The sequence below is a fragment of the Mustela nivalis genome (assembly GCF_964662115.1).
Source record: "Mustela nivalis genome assembly, chromosome: 8".
In the NCBI taxonomy this organism is placed as follows: domain Eukaryota; kingdom Metazoa; phylum Chordata; class Mammalia; order Carnivora; family Mustelidae; genus Mustela; species Mustela nivalis.
In genome coordinates this window covers 26798519-26825901 of record NC_139027.1, presented here as the reverse complement: position 1 = coordinate 26825901, position 27383 = coordinate 26798519, and the positions used below count along the sequence as shown (strand labels likewise).

The 27383-nt window shown below is 34.6% G+C and overlaps 1 long non-coding RNA gene across 1 annotated transcript; it reads right to left on the bottom strand.

Annotated features, from left to right (window-relative positions):
- Positions 1–24804, bottom strand: LOC309871067. Its single transcript, XR_014315004.1, has 3 exons — positions 24563–24804; positions 19651–19738; positions 1–345 (listed from the first exon to the last, which is right to left on the bottom strand). It is a non-coding gene; the product is annotated as an uncharacterized lncRNA (long non-coding RNA).
- Between the last annotated feature and the right edge of the window lie 2579 nt (positions 24805–27383).

Below are 27383 nucleotides of genomic sequence, written 5' to 3'. Positions count from 1 at the left end.
AAAAGCCAAAAAGATTTTACTGTGAGGCAAGGTGATTTTAGCTACTGAGTCATGTGTGTACATACATATATGAACACACAAATACAGACACACATATATACACATAAATCTGTCTTCACATATAATAATCCTTGAATTCTAAAGAAATATTTAAAAATCAGAGATCATTTTTCTCTGGAAAGGCTAATCAATATTTTAAAATCTTTTAATCCATTGTCCAACTTATCTCACATTCTCCTTTCTTCAGACAGCTAATAATTGATCCCATAAGGTCGACTTCTTGCTTCAGGTCAGTAAATAGGGTTTATCTATAACTTGGCACTAAGGACACAGATTATGCCTTTCCTGCAGCAGATATGCAGAAAAGATAAAATAAATTACACAGTTTAAGGTAGTTTATCATAAAACATTTATAAATTTTCTGTCTAGAAAGAGGATAGTCAACACATTTGCCATGCTTGTATCCCATAATTCAAGTATAACATTTTGAAGTTCGGCTATTGTGGACATTGCTGCTATAAACATTCGAGTACACGTGCCCCTTTGGATCACTACGTTTGTATCTTTAGGGTAAATACCCAATAGTGCAATTGCTGGGTCATAGGGCAGTTCTATTTTCAACATTTTGAGGTTCAATATTTTTTAATAACTATAACAAAATAAAAAACAAATCTCAGCATATCATTCAGCAGTTTATGATTCATTTATATTTTTATTTCCTCCTATCCTGAATATAGACTTTTCTCAGCAGGATAACTTAAATATGTTTTGCTTTACAAATCAAAATCCTTGTCCAAATCACTTTCTCCTCCTGGAAAACCTTCTCTATATGTGTTTTCTGTAACTCTTCAAAGTAATAACATAAATATTACTATATACAAGCACTATGATGTAGTTAGCTTAACAAGTTCAATGATCATATCAACTTATGACTTAATGATTTTTTACTTGTTATAAAATAGGGATACTGAAACTTAGACAATTCAGTTTTTTGCGTGAAACCCCATTGCCAATAACTGGAAGGAATAGGGATTCTATTGAAAACCACTGTAATCCTAGACAATAACTCCTCTACATTCAGGTACTCCCCTTACTTACTGTATGACATCTTCTCTCATCCTCACAACTGGAAAGTTTTCTAAATGCATTAAACAATGTGTTTATTCAAAAGTATTTTTAATGATATTCAAAATGTGTATGGAAGACTTTTAGGATTACTATCAGTCAGACCTACTGAAAAACAGGGAAATGGTACTAGTCCTATTGTATACAAGGATTTATCACCTGTAATTAAGTTAGTGTGGTCTTAGTACTAGGGTAGACAAATTAATGAATGAAATATGGAGAAACAATTAGACTTATAGTACATGTTGTAAATCAATTATCAAATTAACATAGGTACAAAAATTAATAATTTAGTCTAAATTATCTAGTTAACTATTTCCATCCTCCCTCTTCCTACTTCATAAAACCTACATTGAAAGCAAACTAATGGAAATATGACAAGTATGGTGTTTGATATTTCCTGAAAATACCCATTACACTTATTTTCATTTTAAGATATATATTAATTCACTGAAACAAGAGACATAAAAATATTTAAAAAGAAAAATACATAAACTTCTAACTGTCCTCTTAATTTCTGATTTCTTCTTTCTCATGTATATAGATATGTATATGCATATGTGTATATAAAGTATTATATGTTAAATATATTATTCTGCTACATAATTTTCTTATTTACTCAACAGATAAATTCTTATAGTCAGCCTTATCAATTTAATTCATGTTTAATTGTTGCTCAATATTTCACGGTAGGGATTTGACAACTATTTCAATAATTCCTTATTCAAAGACAATCAGGATTTTACCTTCCATGATTTGAGCCTGTAGACAAGGATGCAAAATTATGTACTTAATTCCATCAACTTGGCAGCAAAATATAAATTTTGCTTTAATTTATATTTCCCCAAATGTGAATAGGACTGAGAATCTTTTCAAGCTTATTAAACATTTTACTCTCCTTTTCTAAAAGGATTAATATCTTTTCTTCAGAGTTCTATTGGGTAGTTTTTCTTTTTATTATTTTGTATGATATTTTTATGTTAGGGTTAATAAGTTATTTTTTATGTTTTATAATTATTTTGATGCCATTTTAGCATTCATTAATTTTTATTGTGTAGTGATTTTCTTCCTATGCTATGCATACAGTTTAAATTTTTAGTCTTATTTTGGGCGCCTGGGTGGCTCAGTGGGTAAAGCCGCTGCCTTCGGCTCAGGTCATGATCTCAGGGTCCTGGGATCGAGTCCCACATCGGGCTCTCTGCTCAGCAGGGAGCCTGCTTCCTCCTCTCTCTCTCTGCCTGCCTCTTGCCTACTTGTAATCTCTCTCTCTGTCAAATAAATAAATAAATCTTTTAAAAAAATAATTTTTAGTCTTATTTTGCAAGATCTTCCTCCAAACTTATAAATACTATCTTAATTTTATTTTTTTATGAGTTTTAAAAATTTTATTTAAGATATTTTATAGTTGACATAATTGTTATATTAGTTTCAGGTGTAGGAACAAATTTTCTTTTTAATTATACATAATTTTGACTTTTATCTTTAAATCTTTTAGAATTTAAAGAAAAATATATACAAGAATATATACAAAAATATAAGGATATATAACTTTTTTTTTCCAGCCAGATTTAGGACCAATTATGAAAGCCTCAGAAATTACCAAAACTATATTTTCCTCCACCTACTGGAAATTCCATCTTCTCATTTACTTCATTTTAGAATTTATTTGAATCTCTTTCTGGAACTGTACTCTATAATCTGATTCACCGATCTCTGATCTTTTGCTATGCCATTTCTCTGTATTTGTGAATCTTAGACTTTATAAGATGTTTACAATCTGTTAAGGTAAGATCTCCACTACTCCTTAAATAATTTTTAATATTTTCTTTTCTTTATCACTACAGAAGTTGAAGCATCAATGTGTCTGTATACTTATAAATCATTTTCTCTAGATCTAAGGTTCCCAGAACATGTTCTGTTGACCTTGGGCAGTTTTCAAGAGACTTTCAGGAGTCCAGAAAGTAAACACTATTTTCATAATAATTATGAGGTGCTATGTACCTCTTTTACTGTGCTGATATTTGCATTAATAAAGCAAAAACAGCAATAGGTAAAGTTTCTGACATCTTAGCATGAATCAAAGCAGTAGTAACAAACTGTATTTATATTCACTATATTTTTCACACCACACGCAGGAAAAAAGAAAAAAACAGTTCCACTTACAAATGTCCTTGATGAAGCAGAAGAATACTACTACTTTATTAATATTAATACTATAATTAATATTAATTAATTAATATTAATACTACTACTTTATTAAATATCAACCCTTGCTTTTTCAAATATTCTGTGTGACAAAACCGGACATACATATAAAGCATTTCTGCTTTGTATCAGAAGTATAGTAATCATCTGAAAGGATGACATTTGTGTGATATTTTTGAGTTACAAGCTGAATTACTTGTTTTCACTGAACATATTTTCACTGAACAGGAATAACTAGCAAACTATGGTTATTCAGGCAGGGTTATTTGTCAGGCAGACGTTTTCTCAAAATGAATGAAGTATTTTAAGAAAAACAGTATTTGCTGCCAATAATGATGAAAATTTAAGCTTTCAAACAAAAATTATAATTTTGGAAAATGTGTATTCTCCACCATAAAGTGGAGAATCTTTTTCAAATGTTAAAGACTTTTCTGATGAGATGAGTGGTGATATTAGCAAATGTTATTTTTACATTGTATAATGAAAAGTGTCAACATTCAGATGAAATGTATACTCAGGAAACCAATGTTTTCCATTTGACCAATGCATCATATCACAAAATTTTCATGAATAAAATATCCTTTTGACATCTAAGATAAACCAATAGTGTTTAACTGAATATAAAATGTTTTTTATAGGTTTAAGATTCCGCACTGAAACTAACCTTTATGTAACTGCCATCTGTCAAGTTTTGGTGTAGTATAAAAAATATTTGCAATTATGTGAAAAAACTATTAAAATATGCTTGCTTTTTCCAACTATGTATCTGTGTAAAACCAAATTTTCTTTTCATATTTCATTATAAACACCATATTGCAACAAACTAAATATAAAACTAAGTATGATAATCAAGTTCTCTTCTATTAAACCAGACATTAAAGAGATTATTTTTTAAATGTAAAATAATAACACTTTCTATGACTTATTTGGAAAATGTATTTTTTATAAAAATATGTTTTATCTTAACACATAATGAATTTATTATTGTTACCTTTTTTATTGTGTTATGTTCATAACATACAGTACATGACTGACAGAGTTCCGTGATTCATTGCTTGTGTATAACACCCAGTGCTCTAAGCAATACGTGCCCTCCTCCTTAATACCCATCACAGGGCTAACCCATCCCCTTTTCCCCCAAACCCTCAGTTTGTTTCTCTGAGTTCATAGTCCTTTATGGTTCACATCCCCTTCTGATTTTCCCCTTTCATTTTTCTCTTCCTCCTCCTAATGTTCTCCATGGTATTCCTTATGTTCCATGAATAAGTGAAACCATATAATAATTGGTTTTCTCTGCTTGACTTATTTCACTTAGCACAATCTTTAAATAAAATTCCTTTTTATTTATTTTTAAGATTTTATTTATTTGTCAGAGAGAGAGAGAGCACACCCACTAGCAGGGGGAGCAGCAGGCAGAGGGAGAAGCAGGCTCCCTGCAAAGCAAGGAGCCCAATGCAGGACTCAATCCCATGACCCTGGGATCATGACCTGTGCCAAAGGCAAGACGCTTAACCAACTGAGCCACCAAGGCATCCCTAAAATTCCTTTTTAAATTTTTCACTTTAATTTCTAAAACAATAAATATTGATAGACATAATCCACATGAACAAAAGCTCTTTGGCATGATCTCCTTAATTTTTAATGGTGATTAGTTCATAAGAACCCAAAATGGTAATCTAGATACACCGATGTCACTGAACACTAGAAAACTTTCAAGGTTATATAAATTCATATGTAAAATCTGTCCTTGCTAGATTTTGAAACTACCTTACTATTTTCTTAGGTAGGTTTTAACTTTCTTACTTAGAGTTTTTCATAAGTTTATAGGACACCTTTTTTATTTACCTTCCATAAATTTTAATAGTTAGTATTTTGCTAAGATGTCATTTCTTTTAAATTTTCAACTTCATAACCATAGAGTGATGCTCAAAGATCTTTGGCATTTTTAATTAATCTGTTTTATACCTGTAGTCCTATACCTACATTTTTATATCCATATGTAAATATGAATATGATTGATGTTTATTCTTTACCTAACCCTATTTCACCCCTCCCCCACTCACCAAAGTATCTCAGTTATCCAAATTATCACTCATTTTCACTCTTTTGCATGCCATTAAAGTGAGCATACTTGTCAAATGCTGTGTTGTTTTGCTTAAAAATTTTGAAATTTTACATAAACCATATTTTTATATTCTACAATTTGTTTTACTGAGTCGTTGTATTTGAAAGATTCATGTAGTGTGCTTTAATCTTCTCTATGCATTAACTGCATTGCATGATTACAGCATAATTACCTCTTCTATTAAACATTTACATTTTTTCCTTTTTCATCATGATTTCAAGAAATGATATTTCAAAGAATTACATATCGTGCATTCTTGTTTCTTTGCTCTTGATGTCATATGTGACCATCGGTGATTATGAGAAAGGATGAGGAACATCTTATAGCCTTTAATGATTCTTGTTTCATCATTTGTTAACTTCCTAGAAATGTACTACACACACACACACACACACACACACACACACTGGATTGTTTATTTTAATTTTTATATAAATAAAGAGACAGAGAGAAAGAAAGAAAATTAAGACTTTTTCCAAGTCTAAATTTAAAAATCCTCTATTTTTGCAAATAGTTCCTGTACCAGAATGTGAACCATCATTTTTTAAATAATGAAAAATTTAATTTTCCGTTTATTATTTGGGAATTTAATTTTTTAAAAGAAAACTTTCATTTGAAATCATAAAGATATTCACTTGATTTATGATTTAAAAACATGACCTTTTTTCCTCAAATTTTAATTAATTGCTATGTATGGTATGAGATAGGCATCCATTTTCATTTTTATCTACTGTTCTGTTATTAACCAAATAAGCTTGCTCACTGATCTGGAATAGCACTTCTGTCATATATCAGTTGTGGGTTTATTTCTAAGGTTTGTATTCATTTCCCTCCATCCAGTTCCCTACCACTGCATCAATAATGAAATATCTTAATATTTTATTGAAGAGATAGTATTTTCTACTGTGTCAGTGCAGAGGCTCTGGTATGTCTAATGATTTGAATCCTAGAACCCCATCCACTAGCTAGATGGCAAAATAAAATTATTTAACCTCTCTTTGTCTCTGTTGTCTTTAATATATAAAATTAGAAATAATAACAGTGTCTACCTCATATGATTGTTATGGGAATTCTGTGAATGTATATAGAGAGAGCATTTGAATACTGTCTGTAACATAATTAATGATATAAAATGTTTAACCATTATCATTTCTTGTGAAACTCTACTTATATTTAGGACTTCCAAACAGGTTTCAATAACATATATACTTTTCTCCATAAAGGTCTGGCATATATTTTGTTAAATTTATTCCTTGATACTTTCATTGCTATTACAAATACCATCTCTTTAAATACTAAATTTCTAAAATTATATTGCTGCTGTACAACAATTGAATGTGGCATTCTCTTTAATAACAGTGCTGGATTCACCTGGATGACATTTTATTTAAGATTTTTGCACCTATGTTCATGAATGAAATTGGTCAGTGATTATCATTTTTCTTGACAACTTTCAAAGAATTTTATATGAAGGTCACACTGGATTCATTAAATAAATTAAGAGGTTTTCCCTCCTTTTTATCCTTTGGAATAGTTTATATAAGCTTGGAATCATCTGATTTCTTAATGTGTGAAACTTGCATTTCTGTGTGAAGACAACCTCAGATTCAATTATAATCATTCTCACTCACTTCTGTTTTGAAAATGCCTTCTACTTCCATTTTTGATACTTTTATCTTCCTCAAAGATTATTATTTACTTCTAGAATCCAAATTTCTTGATATGAAATTATCTAATTCTTTTATTATTTTAGATTTCTGCTGTGTCTGAGATCATGTTCAATTTTTCATTCCTAATATTAATTATGCTACCTTTTTATCTTTGAACAATCTTGCCAAAGATTATTTTTCTTTTTTTAGTTTCAATTTTTTATTTAAATTCTATTTAGTTGACACATATGGTAAGAATGGCTTCAGGTGTAGAATTTAGTAATTAATCACTTTCACATGCCAAGGATTATTTATATTTTATTATTCTTGTCAACCAACTTTTGATTTCATATATTTTTTCTATTATGTATTTCAACAACATTTGTCATTTTTCTTATTATTCCCTGCCTTGTAGGTTATTTTCCCAATTTATTTTTCTATTCCTATTTTTAATCCTTATGATGAATACTCTGATCACTAATTTTTAATCATTTTACTTCTCTAATTAAGCAGTTAAGGATATAAATTTCCTTCTGAATACAGCATTTCATAAATCTAACATGTATTATTTGTACTACTCTTAGCTCAAACTATTCACTAATGTCAATGATGAAATACACTCTGATCATTAAAGGCTTAAAAGTTGCGATTTTTTTTCTCCAACCAATGGTATTTTATTTTATTATTAAATTATAATACAATCATTCTGACCAGATGCATTCTGTATTGTGGAAATGATTAGAAATTTGCTGAGATTTTAGTGTATGGCTTAATATGTAGTAAATATTTCCTAATTTATGTGAGACCTTAAAAAAAATATGTGTTCTCTGTTGCTGGGAATCAAGTTCAGACTTACTTTTTGTGCTGTTCAGATCTTTCATAGCCTTGCAATTGTTATCTGTTTGACCCATCAATTGTGGGGAAAGATGGTTAAACTCACCTACTACAATGTTGCTTTTACCAATTTCTTCATATAATTCTCAATGTTTTGCTTTATGTCCTTTAAAACTAGACAATTGAGGCTAAACTATCATTTAAAATTGGTTTGCATCCCTGTGTGGTTGTAGTTTTTACCATGTTCATCATGATTTGAGACTTAAGTATAATGTGTCTGAGAGTATTATAGATATATCTACTTTATTGTGATTATTTGCTTGAGGTATATAAATATAAGTATTTCCATTCTTATAATTTTAACTTTTCTGCTTCCTTTGGTGTGTCTTTTTTTTTTTTTTTTTTAACTTTTTATTTTTTATAAACATATATTTTTATCCCCAGGGGTACAGGTCTGTGAATCACCAGGTTTACACACTTCACAGCACTCACCAAAGCACATACCCTCCCCAATGTCCGTAATCCCACCCCCTTCTCCCAAACCCCCTCCCCCCAGCAACCCTCAGTTTGTTTTGTGAGATTAAGAGTCACTTATGGTTTGTCTCCCTCCCAATCCCATCTTGTTTCATTGATTCTTCTCCTACCCACTTAAGCCTCCATGTTGCATCACCACTTCCTCATATCAGGGAGATCATATGATAATTGTCTTTCTCTGCTTGACTTATTTCGCTAAGCATGATACGCTCTAGTTCCATCCATGTTGTCGCAAATGGCAAGATTTCATTTCTTTTGATGGCTGCATAGTATTCCATTGTGTATATATACCACATCTTCTTGATCCATTCATCTGTTGATGGACATCTAGGTTCTTTCCATAGTTTGGCTATTGTGGACATTGCTGCTATAAACATTCGGGTGCATGTGCCCCTTTGGATCACTACATTTGTATCTTTAGGGTAAATACCCAATAGTGCAATTGCTGGGTCATAGGGCAGTTCTATTTTCAACATTCTGAGGAACCTCCATGCTGTTTTCCAGAGTGGCTGCACCAGCTTGCATTCCCACCAACAGTGTAGGAGGGTTCCCCTTTCTCCACATCCTCGCCAGCATCTGTCATTTCCTGACTTGTTGATTTTAGCCATTCTGACTGGTGTGAGGTGATATCTCATTGTGGTTTTGATTTGTATTTCCCTGATGCCGAGTGATATGGAGCACTTTTTCATGTGTCTGTTGGCCATCTGGATGTCTTCTTTGCAGAAATGTCTGTTCATGTCCTCTGCCCATTTCTTGATTGGATTATTTGTTCTTTGGGTGTTGAGTTTGCTAAGTTCTTTATAGATTCTGGACACTAGTCCTTTATCTGATATGTCATTTGCAAATATCTTCTCCCATTCTGTCAGTTGTCTTTTGATTTTGTTAACTGTTTCCTTTGCTGTGCACAAGCTTTTGATCTTGATGAAATCCCAATAGTTCATTTTTTCCCTTGCTTCCCTTGCCTTTTGCGTTGTTCCTAGGAAGATGTTGCTGCGGCAGAGGTCGAAGAGGTTGCTGCCTGTGTTCTCCTCAAGGATTTTGATGGATTCCTTTCGCACATTGAGGTCCTTCATCCATTTTGATTCTATTTTTGTGTGTGGTGTAAGGAAATGGTCCAATTTCATTTTTCTACATGTGGCTGTCCAATTTTCCCAGCACCATTTATTGAAGAGGCTGTCTTTTTTCCATTGGAAATTCTTTCCTGCTTTGTCGAAGATGAGTTGACCATAGATTTGAGGGTCTATTTCTGGGCTCTCTATTCTGTTCCATTGATCTATGTGTCTGTTTTTGTGCCAGTACCATGCTGTCTTGATGATGACAGCTTTGTAATAGAGCTTGAAGTCCGGAATTGTGATGCCACCAACGTTGGCTTTCTTTTTCAATATCCCTTTGGCTATTCGAGGTCTTTTCTGGTTCCATATAAATTTTAGCATTATTTTTTCCATTTCTTTGAAAAAGATGGATGGTACTTTGATAGGAATTGCATTAAATGTGTAGATTGCTTTAGGTAGCATAGACATTTTCACAATATTTATTCTTCCAATCCAGGAGCATGGAACATTTTTCCATTTCTTTGTGTCTTCCTCAATTTCTTTCATGAGTACTTTATAGTTTTCTGAGTATAGATTCTGTGTCTCTTTGGTTAGGTTTATTCCTAGGTATCTTATGGTTTTGGATGCAATTGTAAATGGGATTGACTCCTTAATATCTCTTTCTTCTGTCTTGCTGTTGGTGTAGAGAAATGCAACTGATTTCTGTGCATTGATTTTATATCCTGACACTTTACTGAATTCCTGTACAAGTTCTAGCAGTTTTGGAGTGGAGTCTTTTGGGTTTTCCACATATAGTATCATATCATCTGCGAAGAGTGATAATTTGACTTCTTCTTTGCCGATTTGGATGCCTTTAATTTCCTTTTGTTGTCTGATTGCTGAGGCTAGGACCTCTAGTACTATGTTGAATAGCAGTGGTGATAATGGACATCCCTGCCGTGTTCCTGACCTTAGTGGAAAAGCTTTCAGTTTTTCTCCATTGAGAATGATATTTGCGGTGGGTTTTTCATAGATGGCTTTGATGATATTGAGGTATGTGCCCTCTATCCCTACACTTTGAAGAGTTTTGATCAGGAAGGGATGCTGTACTTTGTCAAATGCTTTTTCAGCATCTATTGAAAGTATCATATGGTTCTTGTTCTTTCTTTTATTGATGTGTTGTATCACATTGACTGATTTGCGGATGTTGAACCAACCTTGCAGCCCTGGAATAAATCCCACTTGGTTTATATAGTTGGCTGCTCCCACGTTGGGGGCATAGATATTTAAAATTGTTAAATCTTCTTGTTGGACAGACCCTTTGAGTATGATATAGTGTCCTTCCTCATCTCTTATTATAGTCTTTGGCTTAAAATCTAATTGATCTGATATAAGGATTGCCACTCCTGCTTTCTTCTGATGTCCATTAGCATGGTAAATTCTTTTCCACCCCCTCACTTTAAATCTGGAGGTGTCTTCGGGCTTAAAATGAGTTTCTTGGAGGCAACATATAGATGGGTTTTGTTTTTTTATCCATTCTGATACCCTGTGTCTTTTGACAGGGGCATTTAGCCCATTCACATTCAGGGTAACTATTGAGAGATATGAATTTAGTGCCATTGTATTGCCTGTAAGGTGACTGTTATTGTATATGGTCTCTGTTCCTTTCTGATCTACCACTTGTAGGCTCTCTCTTTGCTTAGAGGACCCCTTTCAATATTTCCTGTAGAGCTGGTTTGGTATTTGCAAATTCTTTCAGTTGTTGTTTGTCCTGGAAGCTTTTAATCTCTCCTTCTATTTTCAATGATAGCCTAGCTGGATATAGTAATCTGGGCTGCATGTTTTTCTCGCTTAGTGCTCTAAAAATATCATGCCAGCTCTTTCTGGCCTGCCAGGTCTCTGTGGATAAGTCAGCTGCCAATCTAATATTTTTACCATTGTATGTTACAGACTTCTTTTCCCGAGCTGCTTTTAGGATTTTCTCTTTGTCACTGAGACTTGTAAATTTTACTATTAGGTGACGGGGTGTGGGCCTATTCTTATTGATTTTGAGGGGCGTTCTCTGAACCTCATGAATTTTGATGCTCGTTCCCTTTGCCATATTTGGGAAATTCTCCCCAATAATTCTCTCCAGTATACCTTCTGCTCCCCTCTCTCTTTCTTCTTCTTCTGGAATCCCAATTATTCTAATGTTGTTTCGTCTTATGGTGTCACTTAATTCTCGAATTCTCCCCTCGTGGTCCAGTAGCTGTTTGTCCCTCTTTTGCTCAGCTTCTTTATTCTCTGTCATTTGGTCTTCTATATCACTAATTCTTTCTTCTGCCTCATTTATCCTAGCAGTTAGAGCCTCCATTTTTGATTGCACCTCATTAATAGCTTTTTTGATTTCAACTTGGTTAGATTTTAGTTCTTTTATTTCTCCAGAAAGGGCTTTTATATCTCTCGAGAGGGTTTCTCTAATATCTTCCATGCCTTTTTCGAGCCCGGCTAGAACCTTGAGAATTGTCATTCTGAACTCTAGATCTGACATATTACCGATGTCTGTATTGATTAGGTCCCTAGCCTTCGGTACTGCCTCTTGTTCTTTTTTTTGCGTTGAATTTTTACGTCTTGTCATTTTGGCCAGATAAGAGTAAATGAAGGGGCAAGTAAAATACTAAAAGGGTGGCAACAACCCCAGAAAAATATGCTTTAACTAAATTAGAAGAGATCCAAAATCGTGAGTGGGGAGAAAGGGGATAAAAAGAGGTTCAAAAAGAAAGAAAGAAAAAAAAGAAAAGAAAAAAAAATTTTTTTAAAAAAGAAAACACCTGAGAAAAATGTAAAAAAGAAAAAATATATATATTAGATAAACTAGTAAAAAATCGTTAAAAAAGAAAAAGGTAACAGTTAAAAAAAAAATTTTACCCGAAGGTGAGAAGAAAAAGAAAAAAAAAAAATGAAAAAGAAAAAATTAAATTAACTGCAAGACTAAAAAAAAAATCACAGGAAAAAAGCCATGAGTTCCGTGCTTGGCTTTCTCCTCCTCTGGAATTCTGCTGCTCTCCTTGGTATTGAAACCGCACTCCTTGGTAGGTGAACTTTTTCTCGGCTGGATTTCTTGTTGATCTTCTGGGGGAGGGGCCTGTTGTAGTGATTCTCAAGTGTCTTTGCCCCAGGCGGAATTACACCTCCCTTACCCGGGGCCGGGGTGAGTAATCCGCTCGGGTTTGCTTTCAGGAGCTTTTGTTCCCTGAGCGCTTTCCGTAGAGTTCCGGAGGACGGGAACACAAATGGCGGCCTCCTGGTCTCCGGCCCGGAGGAGCCGGGAGCCCAGGGCCCCACTCCTCAGTGCGCCCTCAGAGAACAGCGCCCAGTTATTCCCGTCTGCCTGACCTCCGGCCGCGCTCCGAGCTCACCGAGCCTGCGATCGGTTCAAGGTAACACCGAGCTGTGAGCTTACTGTCGGCTCTGTTTCTGTAGCCGGCTTTCCCGTTCCAATACCCGCAAGCTCTGCGACACTCAGACACCCCCGATCCTTCTGTGACCCTGCGGGACCTGAGGCCACGCTGACCCCGTGTGGGCTTCGCCCCGGTTTAGCCTCTGGAGCGATGTCCCTCAGCGGAACAGACTTTTAAAAGTCCTGATTTTGTGCGCGGTTGCTCCGCCGCTTGCCGGGAGCCGGCCCCTCCCCCCGGGGTCTATCTTCCCGTCGCTTTGGATTCACTTCTCCGCCAGTCCTACCTTTCAGAAAGCGGTTGTTTTTCTGTTTCCAGAATTGCTGTTCTTCTCTTTGATCTGCCGATGGATTTTCAGGTGTTTGCAATCTTTAGATAAGCTATCTAGCTGATCTCCGGCTAGCTGAAGCAGTCTCAGCTTGCTACTTCTCCGCCATCTTGACTCCTCCCCTGGTGTGTCTTTTTAAATAGTATTTATCTGGGTTTGTTTTCCAGTCATCATGATGTCAAATCAACCTTTCTGCTTCTTTCATATTATTTGGTAAGTATTTTAGATTGAATCAACCAGTGTAATTTACATTTACTTGGAGGTTTACCAGTTGCTTTATTCATCTCACTTTCTTGTATCTCAAGATTTCTTTCTGGGTTTCTCTTTCTCCTTAAGTACCAGCTTCATAATTCCCATTATATGAAGGCCTGTTAGTATACCATTTTTGTCAGTCTGAGATGCATTTAATTTGCATTCATATTTTAAAGATCATTTCATTGCATGTTAAAAAATCTAGTTTTATTTATTTATTTGTATTTTTATATTTATATAAAAACATTTATATATATTTATATTTTTATATTTTATATTTTATTTATTTATGTATCTTTTCCCTCAGTACTTCAAAGTGTTGTTCTTTTCTGGATGGTATTATAAAAGTTTGCAGTCAACATAAATCCTTCTTGTCGGGTAATTATTTTGTTGTTTCATGATTTTTTTAATTTATCTTACTTGTAATTTGTGTCACCTCCTAAAATGGAAGGTTTATGTCTTCAATTAATTCTAGCATATCTCGTCTGATCTCTTTAAGTATTACCTTGTTATCATTCTCTATATTTACTCTCTCTAGAACTACTATTCAAATTTTAAATTATCTATTTTTTTCTTTGTGAAATTAATGCTAATTTACCCAGCTTATTTTTGCTCATTTATTTCATCATCTGCATCTAATCTATTCTTTAATCTACTGATTACATTTTTAATATAAATTTACATTTCTACAATTCTTGTTTGATTATTAAACAAAGCTGTTCTTTTCTCCAAAAATATAGGATTTCATTTTTATGTTTTTTTTATGTTTTTCATGCCCTCATTTATTTAACCATTTAAAACTATTTAAAATACATGCATTCTAATATCTCTGGTAATACAATTGTCTGGTATTATATTAATTAAACAAGGAGGCTGTGGGACAGGTATTTGGCAGTCTACGAAAGCAACCTGAAATCTAAGCCTATAAATGTCTCAGTGATACAAAATCAAAACTCTAAAACACAACCAATCACCAAGAGCCAACTAGGTTTAAAGCTACAATCAAAGAGTTTCCTTTCTTTGCTTCTGCAGTTTCTCTAGAAAGTCTTTCCCCTGGCTCCTATTGCCAGTGCTCCTAACTACTTCCAGTTTGGTGCTGCCTGATTCCAACTGAATTTTTACTCAAATAAACTCTTAAAATGTTTAACATATTTCAGTTTATCTTTTAATACTGCATACTTTAGAAGTCAAAAAATTTTTATTTCATAAAATCCTTTTTATAGGGGCGTAGTTCCTTGAGTCTAGTAATTTTCAACTTTAAACTTTATCTACGGGAATGTGTAGTTTGCTTTGAGGGTGTGACCCGCTATAAAGTGGTTTTTAGTTTTAGTTTGATTCTATTTGGTGTCTTAATAGCTTTACCTACACAGGAGACTAATTTTTATTCTCATGTGTGTTTTTTTTTTCTTTCAGTGTAGAAGACCACATTAATAACATAAATATGAAAGGGCCCTTGAGGGGTCATTATAGATTAATAAGGGATATTTTGCTTCATTTTGCTTTACTTTGCTTTACTTTTTCTCACCTAAATTCCAGAAAAATGTTAATAAATTTTCTTTCTGTCTCCCTTTATACTTAGGAAGGATGCTTCTTTTCCACACTTTTAGCAAAGTTGTGACTCTCTTCAGGGTATCTGATTTCAAGTGTGTGTGGACAGGAGAGTCTAGGGAGCCAAGTTTCTCAATCCCAATACATTTCTCCTGAGCCCAAAGCTCTACTATTTCCTGTTTCTGAGGGATTCTAAAACCTAATGCTCTTGATTACCACATTTGCAAACACCCAGAGCAAGCAAGGATTTATGATTATTTTTAATATCCTCTTTGTTTATTACAACTAGATTTGATGAGATCAAAATGGATTTAAAGTAATTATCTACACAGGGACTTGAGCAAGTATTTGCACACCAATGTTCATAGCATTCATAATATCCAAAAGGTGGAAACACAAATGTCTGTCAACAGATGAATGGATAAACAAAATATGGTATGTACATACAGTGGAATGTTATTCAGCTTTAAAAAGGAATGCAATTCTGACACATATTACATCACAGGTGAATCTTGAAGACTATGCCAAGTAAATAAGCCAGTCACAGAGGACAAATATTGTATGTTTCCATTTACATGAGTATAAATGTACATGTAAATAAGATTGTTGACTGTATTATTAAAATCTTTTCTTCCAATTTATTTTTTGTTTCTGTAACCTGTGAAATCCTGAACTAGGATTAAGGATATACCACTGTCATTAAGCTTGAATTTTATCAAGTTTTGCTTGTAGCTCTAGAAATTTTTGTTTAATAATATCACTTTTATAAATGTGGATGTCATATACTTGAATAAAAAAAGGTTTTTGACCATTATATGTTTTTTTTAGATTTTGTCAAGATTGATGATGATAAATGGCAGAACTCACTGAGCATTTATGCATATTTAAAAATTTTTCACCTTAGTTATAATGATTATAGATATCACATTTTTTATTTATGTAGTTTGAGTACTTCCTAGCACATTTTTCTAATAATATGATATAGGGTTATATACAATCTGTTTATGCTTAGACCTAAATCTCTAATGAATATCAGAATTTAATTTCTAGATGCCTACTTGATATCTTTGCCTGGATGACTAACAATCAAAACAACATTAAATGTGAAATTTAATTTCTATCATTTCCCCTTAAAAATGAAGTGACTTCCCTGATCTTTCCTCTTTATTTAGTCAAAAAACACTTATGATGTACAAAAACTCTGTCAGTGTTTTATGTGCTACGAATATAGTAGTGAAAAAAACAGACAAGTCTTTGTCCTCATGTAGCAAATGTTGTAGAGAGTGGGGTATTGGCAGATGATAAACATTAATAGAAAATCATGCGGTCATAAATAATAAGAGGAAAAAATATGGTTAAAGGGGTCTTCTTTAAGACAGAATGGGAAGACTTCTTTAGTAAGGCAATAGTTTAACAGCAGATTTCTCAAGAAACTCCCAAAAATTCTCAAGAAAATGAGCCATGAAGCCATCTAGGGGAAGAGAAGAGATCAGAAATGCAAAGGTCTTGAGGCAGGATCATGTTTGCTGGGGTCAAGGAGAAGTGAAGTTCAGTACAGGTAAAGCAAAGACAAAACCAGTAGGAGAAGAGGCCAGAGGAGTAAGAGGATGTCCTAGCATATAAGGCCTTTGAGGCCATTTCTTTGTGCAATACTTGTTCAAGTCTCCTACTTATTTTTCCCTTAAGTTGTTCTGTTTTCGCATTAATTTCATATGAATTTCCTTAAAGGTTTTCTCTGTATATGAGCAAGCCTTTAGTCCATTATACATATTACAAATATCCTTTCCTAGTCTGTGGCTTGCCTTTCACTCTTTGTGCATCGCCTGATGAAGATATGCTCTTAATATTAATATTGATAAAGTCCAAACTGAGGGTTTTGGGGGCCAGGGGATGGGTGAGCCTAGTGGTGGGTATTAAGGAGGGCACATATTGCATGGAACACTGGGTGTTGTACATAAATAATGAATCTTGGAACACTGCATCAAAAATTAATGATCTATTTTATGATGACTAACATAACACAATAAAAAAAAGTGAGTAAATGAAAAAAAAAATACTGATACAGTCCAACTGATCAAACTTTTCTTCTAGGGTTAGGACCTTAATACCTTTTTAAAAATATTTTCCAGAGTTTTGAAGGGGGTGGAGGTGGGAGGTTGGGGGAGCCAGGTGGTGGGAATTAAGGTGGGCATGTATTGCATGGAGCACTGGGTGTGATGCAAAAACAATGAATACTGTTACGCTGAAAAGAAATTACAAAAAAAATTTTTTTCCTTCTCCATGGGCATGAAAATATGTGATTTCTATTAGAATCTAGAAGATCTATTGCTATCTTTTTAGTACATATATCTTCAATACAGCTTAATTGTTCTTTTCATATCATAATGTAGATGTCAGGTTTCATTGTCGTTAGGTACAGAGAGTCATACTGCTGCAATACCATTTATTAAAAAATTGTGTTTTCCCCCCACTGTTTATAGTGTCTCACTTAATAGAAGTGTCATATATCTATGAATATGTTTGAGGTTTCCATCATGTACCGTTAATCCAATTCACTGTCTTTAAACCAATACTACACTTTAAAAGTACTATAGCTTTTACAATACAACTTAATATTTAGTTGAGTACATCTCTCCATTTGTTATTTTTCAGGAATGTAATGGATTTACTTGGCCTTTCAATTTCTATAAAATTGTATAATCAGCTTGTCAAATGTCTTTTTAAAAAAGATTTTATTTATTTATTTGTTTGTTTGTTTGTTTGAGAGAGAGAGAGCATGTGAGTGAGCAAGGGAGGGGTGGAAGAAGAGGAAAGGGAGAGGGAGAGAATCTTACGCAGGGGCACCTGGGTGGCTCAGTTATTAAGTATCTGCCTTCAGCTCAGGTCATGATCCCAGGGTTCTGGGATCGAGCCCTGCATCAGGCTCCCTGCTTGGTGGGACTGCTGCTTCTCCCTCTCCCACTTCCCCCGCTTGTGTTCTCTCTCTTGCTGCCTCTCTCTCTCTCTCTCTCTCTGTCAAAAAATAAATAAATAATCTTAAAAAAAGAAAAAAAAATAGAAAGAATCTTAGGCAGACTCCTGACTGAGCACAGAGCCTACATGGGGCTCAGTCTCATGACCCTGAGATCATGACCTGAGCTAAAACCAAGAATCAGATGTTTAACCAATTGAGATACCCAAGTGCCCCAAATGTCTCATTTTTTTAAATACTAGACTTTGTTTATGACTTCATTGAATCCAGAGAGCAATTCAGACAGAAATAAAGTATTTTAAATATTAAGTCTTCTTATGTATGAATATGATACATCTCTCAATTAATCTAGAAGTTTCTTTAAGTTCTCCAAATAGCATTCAATACATTTTGGGATTTAACCATTTGCATAACTTCAATTAGATTTGCCACTAGATCTAAGATACATCTTGATGTAATTTAAAATTAAATATTATGAAGTTTCAGTTTTGTTATTAACACGTAGAAATAGGATTAATTTTTGTACTTTGATATATATCCAATACTCACTTCTCAATTCTAATTTTATTTATATATTCTTGTGGATTTGTTATGCATAGGATCATACTGTATTTGAATTATGATTATTTATTTCTTTTTCATTTCTCAGTATTTTCAATTCTCTTTGCTTTCTTTTCTGACTATAAGCAAGCATCCTGGTCTTATTCACACTGTGAAAGAGAAAGTTTTCAACATTTCACCATTCAATATAATTTTTGCTGGGTTTTTTTGCATAATTCCTTTATCAAATTAAGGAAGTTTCTTATAACTTTGGCTTTACTGTTTTCTTTTCAGATTTTGAATTTATCAAATTCTATTTCTGCATTTATTCAGATTAGTCATAATTTTTTCTTCCTTCCATTAATGTGATATATTACATTTATTGATTTTTAACTAACCTTGAAAGTAATTTTCTACTTCTGGCTGTTTTTAAGATTTTTCCCTTTCTCATTGCTTTGTTGCATCATAATGTGCCTATAACATACAGATAGATTCTAGATATTGTTTGGTGTTTGTAGCAATTCATGAATATACACCATGATGTGTTTCATTATATTACAAAACTTTCAGTCATTTTTCCTTGCTCAAATATAAGAATTAATTTCTGACTTCAATTTCCAATTGGATTATATCCTCCTTCATAACCAGACTTTTTCTAATGCTCTTTAGTTAACAGTTTACAAATGTTTAAATATTCACCTGCACACAGTACATTACTTTGTTTTCTTTCCAACTATAATATTTGGGTAAAAGATAACGCTTTCTACTGTGAGTTATAAGATGCACTAGTTATTCTCACCCCGTTTGGCAGCAGAATGTCAGGAATTGAATGTCTCCAAGTATGGGTCTCATATCATTATCTAATATCCAACCATTTCTCTTATTTGTCTACAATAACCCGCCTTGGTTCTAACTTGTTATCTAGACTATGTCTGAATTAAGAATAAATTTGTTACAAGTGAAAAGAGGTGGTAGGCAAGTGGGTAATTGCTTTGTTCTCTTTACAAATACCTCAATATTGAAAAACAAATTCTATAGTGGTTCCCAGCCATTAGAGTTTGCTGTACCCACCTAGTCGTTTATACTCTCTGGGGTAGGAGTAATAAGCACAGAATTTGTCCTCCTGCACTCTTAGTTATGATCCAGTGGAAAAACACTTCTATAATGCAAAGAGAATGAGTTAATATTAAATGAGAAGAAAATGAGGTAATATTAAAACAATGTCCTCTCCATCAATTATTACATTCCTATCACTTTTGCATATTTTGATTTCTTATTGAATAATTTTGCAATTATACTTAATGAGCAGCAAAGAGTCTCCATATTCTATCACTACAACTAGAGCAAGTGTTTTAGGCACTTTAACTTTGCAAGGGATAATCCAGAATATACTTTATTCAATTATTTTCATGTTTATAGTTTTTTCTTAATCCCTCTGACCCTAAATTTCTTAAAAAAGTACTTTACTTTCACCAATATCTGTACCATCAATAGGCTTCTCTCTTCAATGTTCAATTTGTGTGATTTAATAAAACAATGTGCAAAAATTGATCATGTAGGGGCGCCTGGGTGGCTCAGTGGGTTAGGCCGCTGCCTTCGGCTCAGGTCATGATCTCAGGGTCCTGGGATCAAGTCCCGCATCGGGCTCTCTGCTCAGCAGGGAGCCTGCTTCCCTATCTCTCTCTCTCTGGCTGCCTCTCCGTCTACTTGTGATTTCTCTCTGTCAAATTAATAAATAAAAGCTTTAAAAAAAAAATTGATCATGTAAAAGTTGGAGTCAGACAGGCTTGTATTTGACTTCCAACTTTGACATTCACTGGCTTGGTGGTCTTGGGCTAATTGGCTTAACTATAGGTCTCTGTCCTCTTGCCTATAAAATAGGGAAATAAAAGATTCCTTGTAGTATTATTCTGGGGATTGGAATCAATATGTTAATAGTTTTTAAATATAAGATACTTGACACATAATTATATAAGCAATTACAAAATATTAAGTGTTGTTTTGAGTCACATACATACAATACCTTTTAATTCATACATTCATGCATATACACATACCTAGAGAGAAGAAACAAGAGAGATTTGTTTTTCTTTTCCCCACACTGTGAGTGAAGTTTGAAAAATAATTGTAAAAAAATTTAAGTTTTATTGTAGAAGTGTGTGTCACTAGCTCTGATAGTTTAAAAAAGCAGGATTTAAAAGTAGAATAATAGATACAAAAGTAAGCCCCTAATTATTTTTAATGGAAGCTCCTGAAAGAAGTCATGAGGATTAGAAATTTTTCTTCCAAACCTATTCCATTTACCACAGATAAATGGAGCTTTAAATTATAGTTAAAGATCATTTTCATTTTGCTGTAATTTTTCATAGGAATCTTTTTTTTTCTCAAATAGGATTGGAAAGATAGTATTAGAAAATATAGGAAGGCTTTAGTTATAAAGCCTCCATATTCAAATTATGAGTAAAATGAAATCCAAAATTACTGTTTGCATATCAAAATCTGAGTATACAGTATTTGCCTAAGGGATGGACCACTTACAAGACTGAAAATAATAAAAGTACTGAGAAGTGGGAGAATGACTGGCCTAAACCTCCAAACTTCTAAGCCTGGACATGCAAAAAAGAGAAGACAGGAATATAGAAAGGAAATAAATTTAAGTGAATATATATTTAATTTGGTGGCTTATTTCAATAAGAGCATTTGATCAGGGATACCTCTACCTTTCTGACTGAAAGTAGAGCTTGAAGTAGAATAACAGATATAAAGGAAGCCCTCAATATCTTTAATCCTCGTGACTTCTAGAGGAAGTCTAATCATGAGGATTAGACATTTTCCTTCCAAACATACCCCATTTGCCACAGATTCACAGTGATCAAAATTATAGTTAGAGAACATTTTCACTTTTGTTTTGATAGAACAGAGTTCATTCACTGCCTTTTGCATATGGCCAATAACTGAAACTATATTCTTATTTTCTAAGAAATCTAATTCTTACAGTGGCTCAATAATTCTTCAAAAGGCAGCAGAATTTTTATAGTACTCCAATAAAGCATTCTTTGTTATCTTTCAGTGCCTCTGAATCTTATCTTATACACAACAGAGTTCTGAGACTGTGGAAGATCAAACACTTTAAGGCTCAGTTTATTGACTTCACTCAACATCTTCTGGTTTCTTATGCTCCCTTGTCTTTCATCCAACTTCTTTCTTACACACATAGGCCCCACCCCACAGGTATGTGTCGTTCCTGAATCATGGCATTGTAGTTTTACAATAACATTATTTTTTGATGTTTTAAGAAAAATGACATTTATTGAGGCCTTACTATTTTTCAATGACTCAGAAAAGAATGTCTTAACCGTTGTTTTACATAAGCTCACAGCAACCTGAAGAGACTGGCAATATTTGAAGATAAGGGCTAATCCCTAAAATATGACTACCTGTTAAGTAGTTATGAGTAGAGTTGCTGGAAAGTCTGGGAATTAAAGTAGAAGGTGGTGAATCCTCAGGAGAAAACATGCTTAGAGACTCAGGAAAACAACTGATGTATGGATGCATGCAGAAAAACAAGGGTCCAGGTGACACAGAGAGTTTCCCCATATTGTGTACATGACTATGCATCTTTCTCCATTCCAGTATTATAGACAAAATATAAAAGACTACAAAAAAATAAAAATACAAAAATCTCAGTTGAAAGAGAATTTGGAGAGGTCATTTACTCAAGCATTCCACCCAACATAGAAATTCTTTTGGGGAAAGGAGCAAAAGTAGTTTAATGGTTGAATGGAATGATAAAAGTTTACTTATTAAAATTATGACCAAAAATAATGACTACAGAGAGCAAATAATACATCAAGGGGGGGTTGAGAGAGAGCCTGTGAGGATATTGATCTAAAAAAGGACTTGTCAGTTTGGAGTTGTGTCCTGGGATGGTGTGCTTCAAGCGCAGGGCCCTGTTGATTATCTGATAATGTAAAGCTGATATGGAAGTGAATGGAGCCAAACAAGGTCAGAGAGTTATCTTTATCAGGGTGTGACTAAGGGACAGAATTCCCAATGGGATGCTATAGAAGTTAGTAAGTGGAAGTATAGAAAGACATTGCTGAGAATAGTTGAGACCCAAACAACAAAGCAGAAAAAGACATGAGGATCAGACTACAAGTGGCTTCATAAATGGCCAGCCCCTCATGTAACAAGCGTAAAGAAGTGTACAGTGAAGGCATGCCATGAAAAGTTTGGCATATTATACATAAAAGCGTGTATTTATTCTGAAGGCAAGGAAGAAATGTAGAAAATGGACTGGAGAGAAACTCATTTTTTAAACTAGAGGCCCTAGTTTGAGGCTATTTCAGAAATTTAGATGAGAAATGTTGAAAGCCTAAAACCAGTAGTGGTGAGATGCAGAGAATTATTTAATCCACTTAACTGATAGTCAGTAATGTACTAAAGGCAGTTTTTTGTCTTGAGCATCCAGGGGGAGGGTGGGTTATTTCATGAACCCCAGGCTCTAATTCATTTGGTATAAAGAAAGATCAAGACTTAGGAATGCCTTTATGTGGAAGGATTCAGTATTAGACAAGTTGAATTTGAGCTACCACAAGGCATTAACAAAAGGATGTTTCAAAGTCAATTAGATTGGTCAAGTTCCATCTATAACACAATATGCAGCATTAGTAGAGTGAACCCATGCACAGTCACTCACAAAATAATGTGTTTAGCACTTCTTTTTAATTCTCAGATAGTAAAAATTTTAAATAGTAAATAATGTTTTCATTTTCTTACTTTGAGATATATATAGAAAAGCCATACCCTGATTTCCAACATATTATAGTTCTCTATTTATAGCAGGTTATGCTTTATGTTTTAACTCTAAATCTAGCCTTAGAAATATGTAAGGAAATATTTATGCAGTCATTATTAATTTAATATATCCATTATTAAAATTTGTAGATATAACTGAATACATATTTGCTTCTATGTTAGGGATCTAAAACTGTAGTTTGTTGTTGTAGTTGCTGCTGTTTCCAGAAGATTCTAAGATATATATTCATATATAAAATTCATAATAACAGTTGCACTTACTATTGCCACTGGAAACACATTACGTATAAAATCAGCAAATAAAAGAAACGCTGAGCTTTCAGGTTCTCACAGCAACAGGATGCTCATAGCCAAATTGAAAAAGGCTTAACTAAAGAGATGTTCCTTGCACAGTGAGTTGAAATTCAATAGGCTGAGGTTTTTATTGAACCATGAGAAAACAGAGTATCCAAACTTCCTTAAAACATGCTTTTTCCTAAGTCACATGTGTTTTTAATCTAAGAATTATAGCTACTGAATTGTACAACGTGAATTTAATCAGTGACATATTACTACAAACTAAAAACAATCAATAAATCAAATATATAGATCAAAGTAATATCTTCAGGTTGTAGCAGCTAATATTTATTTAAGTGCTCGGCTTAAAGATACTCAAAACTGAAATAGAGACAAAGAAAATATAAGACTGTCTTGGGGGGAGGAGTCAAGATGGCGGAGAAGTAGCAGGCCGAGACTACTTCAGCTAACAGGAGATCAGCTAGATAGCTTATCTAAAAGATTGCAAACACCTGCAAATCCATCAGCAGATTGAAGAGAAGAAGAAGAACAATTCTAGAAACAGAAAAACAACCACTTTCTGAAAGGTAGGACTGGCGAAGAAGTGAATCCAAAGCGACGGGAAGATAGACCCCGGGGGGAGGGGCCAGCTCCGGGCAAGTGGCGGAGCAATGGAGCACAAAATCAGGTCTTTTAAAAGTCTGTTCCGCTGAGGGACATCGCTCCAGGGGCTAAACCGGGGCGAAGCCCACACGGGGTCAGCGTGGCCTCAGGTCCCGCAGGGTCACAGAAGGATCGGGGGTGTCTGAGTGTCGCAGAGCTTGCGGGTATTGGAACGGGAAAGCCGGCTACACAGACAGCCTACAGTAAGCTCACAGCTCGGGGTTACCTTGAACCAGCCACAGGATCGGTGAGCTCGGAGCACGGCCGGAGGTCAGGCAGACGGGAGTAACTGGGCGCTGTTCTCTGAGGGTGCACTGAGGAGTGGGGCCCCGGGCCCTCGGCTCCTCCAGGCCGGAGACCAGGAGGCCGCCATTTGTATTCCCGTCCTCCGGAACTCTACAGAAAGCGCTCAGGGAACAAAAGCTCCTGAAAGCAAATCCGAGCGGATTACTCAGCCGGGGCCCTGGTAAGGGTGGTGCAATACCACCTGGGACAAAGACACTTGAGAATCACTACAACAGGCCCCTCCCCCAGAAGATCAACAAGAAATCCAGCCAAGACCAAGTTCACCTACCAAGGAGTGCAGTTTCAATACTAAGGAGAGCAGAAGAATTCCAGAGGAGGAGAGGGCAAAGCAAGGAACTCATGGCTTTCTCCCTGTGATTTTTTAGTCTTGCAGTTAATTTAATTTTTTTCTTTTTCATTTTTTTCACTTCTTCTGCTAAAATTTATTTTTAACTTTTACCCTTTTCTTTTTTAACATTTTTTAACTAGTTTATCTAATATATATATATTTTTTTTCTTTTTTATACTTTTCTTTATTCGTTTTTTTTTTTTATTCTTTTTTTTTCTTTCTTTCTTTCTGAACCTCTTTTTATCCCCTTTCTCCCCCCTCACGATTTGGGACCTCTTCTGATGTGGTTAAAGCATATTTTCCTGGGGTTATTGCTACCCTTTTAGTATTATACTTGCTCCTTCATATACTCTTAGCAAGACAAAAGACAAGGTGGAAAAAATCATCACAAAAAAAAAGAACAAGAGGCAGTACTGAAGGCTAGGGACCTAATCAATATAGACATTGGTAATATGTCAGATCTAGAGTTCAGAATGACAATTCTCAAGGTCCTAGCTGGGATCGAAAAAGGCATGGAAGATATTAGAGAAACCCTCTCGAGAGATATAAAAGCCCTTTCTGGAGAAATAAAAGAACTAAAATCTAACCAAGTTGAAATCAAAAAAGCTATTAATGAGGTGCAATAAAAAATGGAGGCTCTCACTGCTAGGATAAATGAGGCAGAAGAAAGAACTGGCGATATAAAAGACCAAATGACAGAGAATAAAGAAGCTGAGCAAAAGAGGGACAAACAGCTACTGGACCACGAGAGGAGAATTCGAGAGATAAGTGACACCATAAGACTAAACAACATTAGAATAATTGGGATTCCAGAAGAAGAAGAAAGAGAGAGGGGAGCAGAAGGTATACTGGAGAGAATTATTGGGGAGAATTTCCCCAATATGGCAAAAGGAACAAGCATCAAGCTTCAGGAAGTTCAGAGAATGCCGTCAAAATCAATAAGAATAGGCCCACACCCCGTCACCTAATAGTAAAATTTACAAGCCTTAGTGACAAAGAGAAAATCCTGAAAGCAGCCCAGGAAAAGAAGTCTGTAACATACAATGGTAAAATATTAGATTGGTAGCTGACTTATCCACAGAGACCTGGCAGGCCAGAAAGAGCTGGCATGATATATTCAGAGCACTAAACGAGAAAAACATGCAGCCAAGAATACTATATCCGGCTAGGCTATCATTGAAAATAGAAGGAGAGATTAAAAGCTTCCAGGACAAACAAAAACTGAAAGAATTTGCAAACACCAAACCAGCTCTACAGGAAATCTTGAAAGGGGTCCTCTAAGCAAAGAGAGAGCCTACAAGTGGTAGATCAGAAAGGAACAGAGACAATATACAGTAACAGGCACCTTACAGGCAATACAAAGGCACTAAATTCATATCTCTCAACAGTTACCCTGAATGTTAATGGGCTAAATGCCCCAATCAAAAGACACAGGATATCAGAATGGATAAAGAAACAAAACTCATTTATATGTTGCCTAAAAGAAACTCATTTTAAGCCCGAAGACACCTCCAGATTTAAAGTGAGGGGGTGGAAAAAAATTTACCATGCTAATGGACATCAGAAGAAAGCAGGAGTGGCAATCCTTATATCAGATCAATTAGATTTTAAGCCAAAGACTATAAGAGATGAGGAAGGAAACTATATCATACTCAAAGGGTCTGCCCAACAAGAAGATCTAACAATTTTAAATATCTATGCCCCCAACGTAGGAGCAGCCAACTATATAAAGCAATTAATAACAAAATCAAAGAAACACATGAACAATAATACAATAATAGTAGGGGACTTTAACACTCCCCTCACTGAAATGGACAGATCATCCAAGCAAAAGATCAGCAAGGAAATAAAGGCCTTAAACAACACACTGGACCAGATGGACATCACAGATATATTCAGAACTTTTCATCCCAAAGCAACAGAATACACATTCTTCTCTAGTGCACATGGAACATTCTCCAGAATAGATCACATCCTCGGTCCTAAATCAGGACTCAACCGGTATAAAAAGATTGGGATCATTCCCTGCATATTTTCAGACCACAATGCTCTCAAGCTAGAACTCAACCACAAAAGGAAGTTTGAAAAGAACCCAAATACATGGAGACTAAACAGCATCCTTCTAAGGAATGAATGGGTCAACCAGGAAATTAAAGAAGAATTGAAAAAAATCATGGAAACAAATGATAATGAAAATACAACGGTTCAAAATCTGTGGGACACAACAAAGGCAGTCCTGAGGAAAATATAGAGCGGTACAAGCCTTTCTCAAGAAACAAGAAAGGTCTCAGGTACACAACCTAACCCTACACCTAAAAGAGCTGGAGAAAGAACAAGAAAGAAACCCTAAGCCCAGCAGGAGAAGAGAAATCATAAAGATCAGAGCAGAAATCAATGAAATAGAAACCAAAAA